General features: G+C 34.9%; 1 pseudogene; it reads left to right on the forward strand.

The window, feature by feature from the left end:
- The first annotated feature begins 2,795 nt into the window (after window positions 1–2,795).
- On the forward strand, window positions 2,796–8,421 carry LOC127086539 (peroxidase P7-like; annotated as a pseudogene).
- The last annotated feature ends 633 nt before the right edge of the window (window positions 8,422–9,054 follow it).

Genomic DNA, 9,054 nt, shown 5'->3' on the forward strand with positions numbered 1-9,054 from the left:
TATTGATATTGAACAAAAAGAGGTTGTTGCTAAGAAGACTGCTGCTAGCAAAAAAAACATACATCTCAGAGATGCTTTTGCTACTTAGTTTTATTTCTTTTTAAGTTATGAATTGGTTGTATATTTAGAATCTTTAGAAGTTAAACGATTATATATCAGTGGATTGTTGTATATGTATGGATTGTTGTATATAAGGCTTGTTGAATGCAATGTGTGAAAAAGGACTTCAAATTATACAGTTTTGGGTGTACTGCATCAATATACAGGTTGTCTAAAATAAATTAAAAAATATAGCCCTTTTTAAAAAAAAAAAATTAAATAACCACCCACTTTAGAGGGCGCTTCCCAAAATAAGCGCCCTCTAAACCCTTTAAATTTCCACTTTAGAGGGCGCTTTCCAGTAAAAGCGCCCTCTAAACCCTTAAAAGTTTCCACTTTAGAGGGCGCTTTCCAGTAAAAGCGCCATCTAAACCCTTAAATGTTTCCACTTTAGAGGACGCTTTCTTTAAAAAGCGTCCTCTAAAGTGGCCCTTAAAGGGCTTAAAGAGCCACTTTAGACAGCGCTTTCACCAGGAAAAAAAGCGTTGTCTTTACCTATGCCAGTGCCAGATTAGAGGGCGCTTTAAAGCGCTGTTATAGGCCAAAAAAAGCGCCCTCTTTTCCCTTATTTGGCGTAGTGAAAACTTCATGAAATCATTAATTTTTATCATTCTCTTTAACTTATCAAATAATTTTTTATTGAAGTGAAATTTTATAGGTGTGAATTTTGTTATACGAACATAGAATGAAGAGTTATCGGATGTATCATGTTACTAAATTAGACACCTTATTGTATTGTGGATTTATAGTTTCAGAAATACTCTTCAATGGTTTGTTTGATTTTATTCTAAGTTTTGAATCTAGAAAAACCTAACCTTTTTCGAAGTTTGTTCATTTAGTCTTTGGATGTTTCAGTTTAAGTTTAAGAAATGTAACTTTATTCAACTTTTACATGTGTTTTATTTTGAAAACATAAGAATCCATATGGTTTATTTTATTTTATTTTAACTTTTGATTGTGGAAAAACCTAACCATTTGCCAAGTTTATTCATTTACTATTTTGATGTGTCAGGTTAACAGTTGTAACTTTGTTCAAAATTTATATATGTTTTCATTTCAAAATTTAAGAGTTGATATGGTTTGCTTAATGGGATCTACACCTTTCACTCTTGATGTTTCAGTGTAGTCCATTAGCTTTTCAGTCCATAATATTTTTACTACAATGTTGATGTTTGACTAAACAACTCACCTTAATCTATTTTCTAGATGTCAATGCCTCCTATTTTTAACAATGATTTGCAAAAATGCAATAAATTCTGAAAGTTTTAGAGGTCAAAGGTATCTATAACATTGTCTCTCTATCGTAAACTTTTTATTTATCTCCAACTTATCTAGTTTATTTGATCTTATATGGATATTTTTTTTATAATTTATTATTGTTTAAAAAATTTAAATTCATTACATGGTAGCATCACTTATCTTTAATATTGATAATGAAATGCTTTATCAAGTACCACGAGACACAACCATTTTTCGATCATATTTATATAACTATTAACTACAAAATATAATTTTCCCGCACTACTATTTTACCAGTACATCCTTAAAACGCTGAGCTTAATTGAGAGGCAAACTCACAAAAGTTAAACAAATGATTTAACAATTCAACCACCAACTCATAAAGCGAACATGAAGTAAGACTTTAGTCTCGTAAAACATTTAGCATAAAAGGGTTTAAACAAATTAGAACCCATCTCAGAGCGATTGTGAGAAAATGAAATAATCTTAGATAAAGTTCAGCTATTTCAAATATTATCTAAAATATTGGCTATCTCCTCGAAATGTGTCTCAACAAACAAACAATCATTTTTCACACAAAGGTTAACATTTTTATGAATAAACTGCAATAAACCTCAAAACTAAATCACCAACTGTTAGATAGCTTGATGCTGATTGACGTTGGACTTGATAAAAAAAATCCAAAAACACATATAATCGTTTTGAGAGTCTATAGATATCTATAGTAGTCTTTTCAAGAAAAAACAATATCATCAACATATTAAAGGTGTGACACTCAGAACTCAGAATTTCTTGCTATATAACCAAAGTACATGTTTAGAATGTCTATTTGCTTCATTGACGCACTCAACACCTCCACCACCACCAAAAAGAATAATAAGAGAGCCAAATGGTTAACTTGTTTAACACTTTTTTAGATGTTGATTTGTTCAAAAATACACTCATTAGCAAGAACCTACCTCTAAATAACCTCCTTAACAAAGAACCTAAAAATCTCAATTTATTTAATCTTATGCCTTCTCAAAATTTTTATTATAAAATGATAACTTAAATAAATCAATAAAACATATTGTATGTATACCATGAAATACTTTTTTCCCTCTTTCAAACATGCATGTCGACCCAGCAACGACTACTTCATATACTTTAATTTTTTTTAAACTTTTGTTAATGTTTCACAAGCTTCCATTTTTGGAGCTTTTTCCTTCGTTTTATTATTGTATAAGTCTATAAGTCAACTACTCTTGGGCATCCATCTTGTTCTTATCTATCAAATTTTCTCCAGCGGTTGCTCCCAAAAATTTAAGCAGACAAATTTGAAAATTGTGACAAATTATTATTTTCATATATATCTTCAATTTCTGATTCTTATCAACTTCTTTTGTATGCATGCAGCATGCACCCCCCAACTTCTATTTCTCTCGTTTGTTAGCTTAAAGCTATAACGATTTAACTCTATGACAACATTTACTAAATCATACGTGGCACTCTCTATTATTTCTCTTCTATCATGTTGCACCAATGCACAACTTGTTGATAACTTCTATGCAGCAACATGCCCTAGCCTCGAAACCACTGAACGCAATACAATGACCAGTGCTATCCAAAATGAATCCAGAATTGGTGCTGCTATACTTCGCATGTTTTTCCATGGTTGCTTTGTTAATGTAAGTCCACTTTATTGATATATTGTTCAAAGTTAATAACTGCAACATTTTGTTAATGCAAGTCCACTATATTAACATGTTAGAATATTCTTCTGTAGGGATGTGATGGATCAATCTTATTGGATGACACTGCTATGTTTACGGGTGAGAAAAGTGCTGGACCTAACATAAATTCAGCTAGAGGTTTGAAGTGATTGATACAATTAAAACCAACGTTGAAGCTTCTTGCAATGCCACTGTCTCTTGTGCCGATATTCTAGCTCTTCCAGCAAGAGATGGAATCTTTCTGGTAAATAAATAACTATGGTTCATTTTGATTGATCATCACTTTCTAAGTCTCAAAAATTCATTTAAATTAATTAATTTATAGCTTGGAGGACCCTCATGGGTAGTGCCACTTGGAAGAAGAGATGCAAGAACTGCAAGCCAAACTGCAGCAAACGACCAACTTCCATCACCACTCTCTGACCTATCTACCCTCACTACAATGTTTTCAGCCAAGGGTCTAACTGTAAATGTAAATGATCTCACTGCTCTTTCTGGTGCGCACACCATAGGCCAAGGTGTTGAATAAACCTTAAATGTTATAGTTAATGGGTTTTTAATAATAAGTTATTGGAGAGATTTGGAAGGTCAATAGACAATGGCCAAATCAATAGCATTTAATAATTATGATAACTCCTAGAATAGCTAAAGTCTCTTTGTATGTATAAAGACCAAAATTGTACTCTTTTCTAATACAAAAGTTTATAAAGAATCGTTTCTTCTGTCAAATTGGCATCAGAGCTAATGGCAAACATGATGAATCAAATGCCGTTGCCACGGCTAACGAAGTTAAATTACAAAAACTGGAGTATCCAAATGAAAGCTCTTCTCAGATCTCTAGACGCGTGGGAGGTGACCAAAGATGGGTTTGAAGAACCAACAGATGTTGAGGGATATACGGCAGCTCAAAACAAGGTGTTGAAAGAGACGCGATCGAAGGATAAAACGGCATTGTACATGCTGTTTAGGGCTGTTGATGAATCAGGCTTCGAAAAGATTGCCAGTTCGACTACGTCGAAAGAAGCGTGGGACACGCTAGAGAAAGTGTTCAAAGGAGCAGATCGAGTAAAGCAAGTTCGACTCCAAACACTTTGTGGCGAATTGGAGAGGATGCAGATGAAGGAGTAAAAAAATGTATCTGACTACATCACGCGTGTACAAAAGGTGGTGAACCAACTCACCAGAAATGGCGAAACAGTAACTGATGCACGATTTGTCGAAAAGATTTTGAGATCTTTAACAGATAAGTTTGAGAATATTGTGTGTGCAATAGAAGAGTCGAAGGACCTTTCGACGCTCGCAGTCGAAGAGCTCGCTGGTTCCCTCGAAGCACACGAACAACGTAAGATGAAAAAGAAGGAATAAGGAGTAGAGGACGCAAATCAAACCAAGGAGCAAATCAAAGACGAAAAGGTATTTTTTTCTCAAAACTTTCGAGGAAGAGGACGTGGTCGTGGAGGACGTGACAGTGGTCGAAGTGGTAGAGGCAGCAACTTCGAGAGAGGACAGTCGATCCAGCAAAATTGGCGTGGCAGAGGACGTGGTCAAAGAGGTGGTAGGTCGAACCATTCCAACTTTGAATGCTACAAGTGTGGAAAGTATGGTCATTATGCGAAGGATTGCAACTCATTCAAATGCTATAACTGTGATAAAGTGGGACATCTTGCAAAAGATTGTCGAATCGAAAAGAAGGTAGAAGAAACAACCAATCTAACTCTGGAAGCTGAAGCAAATGAAGGTTTTCTCTTGATGACTCAAAATGAGATCAACACAAATGACAACGTTTGGTATCTTGACTCAGGATCAAGTAACCATATGTGTGGTCACAAACACTTGTTCAAAGAAATGAGAAAGATTGAAGATGGCAATGTGTCTTTCGGAGATGCATCAAAAGTGAAGGTCGAAGGCAAAAGAACGATCTGTTACCTGCAGAAGGATGGGTTGATTGGATCAATTCAAGATGTTTATTATGTACCAAATCTTAAGACCAACATCTTGAGTTTGGGACAACTTACAGAAAAAGGTTATTCGATACTTATGAAAGAACGGATACTGTATTTGAAGGACAAGCTGGGACATCTGATTGCTCGTGTCGAAATGGAGAGAAATCGAATGTACAAACTGAATCTAATAAACGTTCGAGAAAAATGTTTACAAGTAAATGTTGAAGACAAAGCGTCACTATGGCATCTACGCTTTGGTCATCTACATCATGCTGGTTTAAAAAGGTTGGCGAAAAGGAACATGGTGCATGGACTACCAGATATGGACTATGAAGGAAAGTTCTGTGAAGAATGTGTGCTTAGCAAACAAACAAGAACTTCATTTCAAAAGAAGGTAGAATATCAAGCTAAGCATATCCTTGATTTAATTCACACCGACATATGTGGACCAATCACGCCAGAATCTTTCAGTAGCAAAAGATACTTTATTTCCTTCATCGACGATTACTCATGGAAGACATGGGTTTATTTCTTGAAAGAAAAGTCTGAAGCATTCGAGGTGTTCAAAAGGTTCAAAGTAATGGTGGAGAAGGAGACCGACAGACACATTAAAGCAGTTCGATCTGACAGAGGTGGTGAGTATACTTCGACAGCTTTTATGAAGTATTGTGAAGAGCAGGGTATAAGGAGATTTCTAACTGCAGCATACTCACCTCAACAAAATGGGGTGCTGAAAGGAAGAATCGAACAGTCCTTGACATGGTTCGTTCAATGCTTAAAAGCAAGAACATGCCAAAGGAATTTTGGGCAGAAGCTGTAAAATGTGCCATTTATGTTCAGAATCGATGTCCACATTCGAAGTTAGAAGATCAAACACCACAAGAAGCGTGGAGTGGACAGAAGCCAACAGTTTCTCATCTCAAAGTATTTGGAAGTGTGGCTTATGCACACGTACCAGATCAACGAAGAACGAAACTTGAAGACAAAAGTCAGAAATACATACTCATTGGGTATGATGAGAAAACAAAAGGGTACAAGCTATTTGATCCCATAAGAAAGAAGGTGGCAGTGAGTAGAGACGTTCGAATAAACGAAGCAAGTAAGTGGGACTGGAACAGTTCGACAGAAGTTATCGTCGAAGTTGAAGAATCATCTGTCGCTATACCATCAAACATTTCGACAAAACTTGAAGATTCTGACAATGAAGATGAACCTACACAACCCAGAATGCGAAGTTTGCAAGATCTGTATGATTCGACAAGTGAAGTGCACGTTGTATGTCTCTTGGCAGATGCTGAAAACATCAGTTTTGAAGAAGCAGTACGAGACAAGAAGTGGAAAAGTGCCATGGACGAAGAGATGAGGGCGATTATCCACAACAACACTTGGGAGCTAGTTGAATTGCCAAAAGGTAGTCAACCCATTGGTGTAAAGTGGATATTCAAGAAAAAGATGAATGCTCAAGGAGAAATAGAACGATACAAAGCGAGACTTGTTGCGAAGGGATACAAACAGAAAGTAGGAGTTGATTATGACGAAGTATTTGCACCTATTGCAAGAATGGAGACAATTCGATTACTCATATCTCAAGTTGCTCAATTCAAATGGCCAATATTTCAAATGGATGTCAAAACAGCTTTTCTGAATGGTGTACTAGAAGAAGAAGTCTATGTCGAACAACCACTCCGGTACATGAAAGCTGGAGAAGAGAAGAAGGTACTGAAATTGAAGAAAGCGTTATATGGGCTGAAGCAAGCACCGCGGGCATGGAACACACGTATCGACACATACTTCAAGGAGAACGGGTTCGAGCAATGTCCATACGAACATGCCCTCTATGTGAAGAAAAATGGAAGGGATGTATTACTTGTTGCTCTCTATGTTGATGATCTTATTTTTCTGGGCAGTAATGATCAAATGATAGAAGAATTCAAAAGCACAATGACACGTGAATTCGAGATGACAGATTTAGGCCTAATGAGATTCTTTCTTGGTCTGGAAGTTCGACAAGAAGAAACAGGAATCTTCATCTCAGAAGAAAAATATGCAAAAGAAATCTTGAAAAGATATAAGATGGAAAGCTGTAATCCGGCTTCGACGCCAATGGAACCAGGAACAAAGTTGTCGAAATTTGATGGAGGAGAACGTGTCGAAGCAGGAAAATGTCAAAGTTTGGTAGGAAGTCTTCGCTACCTCACATGTACAAGACCAAATATTTCATTAAGTGTAGGCATTGTAAGTCGATTCATGGAGGAGCCAGTTTACACACATTGGAAAGCATTGAAGCGAATTCTGAGGTACATCCAAGGAACAATGTCACTTGGGATGTTTTACTCAAATTCAGACAAATACAAGTTGGTTGGTTACTCTGACAGTGATTGGTGCGGAGACATAGACGATCGAAAAAACACTTCTGGATATGTGTTCTTCATGGGAAATACTGCATTCACTTGGCTTTCTAAAAAGCAGTCAATAGTAACACTTTCGACATGTGAAGCAGAATATGTAGCAGCATCCTGGTGTATTTGTCATGCAATATGGCTCAGAAGATTGATGAGTAAAATGGAGCTAGAACAAAAAGATGCTACAATAATACAAGTTGACAACAGGTCAGCAATTGAGTTAGCAAAGAATCTAGTAAACCATGAAAGGAGCAAACACATTGACGTTCGCTTCCACTTCATTCGAGAACACGTGAAGGAAGGAAATGTCGAATTGAAGCATGTAGCAAGTAAGGACCAAGCAGCAGACATTTTCACAAAACCACTATCAAAAGAAATCTTCGACAGAGGCAAGAAATTGATAGGCATGATGAATAGAAGAAACATTTAAGTTTACAAAGGAGTTTTGTTGAATAAACCTTAAATGTTATAGTTAATGGGTTTTTAATAATAAGTTATTGGAGAGATTTGGAAGGTCAATAGACAGTGGCCAAATCAATAGCATTTAATAATTATGATAACTCCTAGAATAGCTAAAGTCTCTTTGTATGTATAAAGATCAAAATTGTACTCTTTTCTAATACAGAAGTTTATAAAGAATCGTTTCTTCTGTCACAAGGACAATGTCAATTTTTCAGAACTCGCATGTACAATGAAACCAACATTGACCCAAACTTTGCCACCTTAAGAAAAGCAACTTGTCCTTTTTTTTTTGATGGTAGCACCAATTTAGCACCTCTTGATACTCTCACTCCAACTACTTTTGACAACAATTACTATAAAAACCTTGTTGCTAACAAAGGACTTTTCCATTCTGATCAAACTCTTTTCAATAATGGATCTCAAGAAAGTTTGGTTTCGAATTATAGTAATAATAGTGCTACTTTTTTTAATGACTTTGCTGCTGCTATGATCAAGTTGAGTAGACTTAGTCCTCTAACTGGGACTAATGGGGAGATTAGAAAGAATTGCAGACTTGTGAATTGATTTTCAATTGGAGGGCATATTAGCAATTGAACAAATTATGTGTCACTTTAGGGCAAAGTCATAAAAGTTGGCAAGATCTTGGACGTATTTGCAATTATAATATTGGTGTTTTATTTTATAAGGTCAAATAGTATAGTGGAAATAGCCACACATTTTAGAGTGGAGAAGTAGAAAATTACAAGGTCAAAATTACATATGAATACATCAGCTATGTTTTTGTATACAGTTATCAACTGAAGTGTATTTATCAATAGAACTGTATTGTTGTGCTGTAATGTACTTATGTTACACACACACATATACATACATATATATATATATATATATATATATATATATATATATATATATATATATATATATATATATATATATATATATATATATATATATATATATATATATATATATATATATAGTTTTTCCTAATACTAATGAATGAATCAAAGTACTTTTATGTTGGAATCAAATAGTGCATTGTTCCTTCTCACTTTCTTTTACTTCCTTATGTTTTTTATAATGTATTTACGTTTTATATATATATATATATATATATATATATATATATATATATATATATATATATATATATATATATATATATATATATGTTGTTTTAATATACTTTAGCAT

The sequence above is a fragment of the Lathyrus oleraceus genome, chromosome 5 (assembly GCF_024323335.1).
Source record: "Lathyrus oleraceus cultivar Zhongwan6 chromosome 5, CAAS_Psat_ZW6_1.0, whole genome shotgun sequence".
Taxonomy (NCBI): Eukaryota; Viridiplantae; Streptophyta; class Magnoliopsida; order Fabales; family Fabaceae; genus Lathyrus; species Lathyrus oleraceus.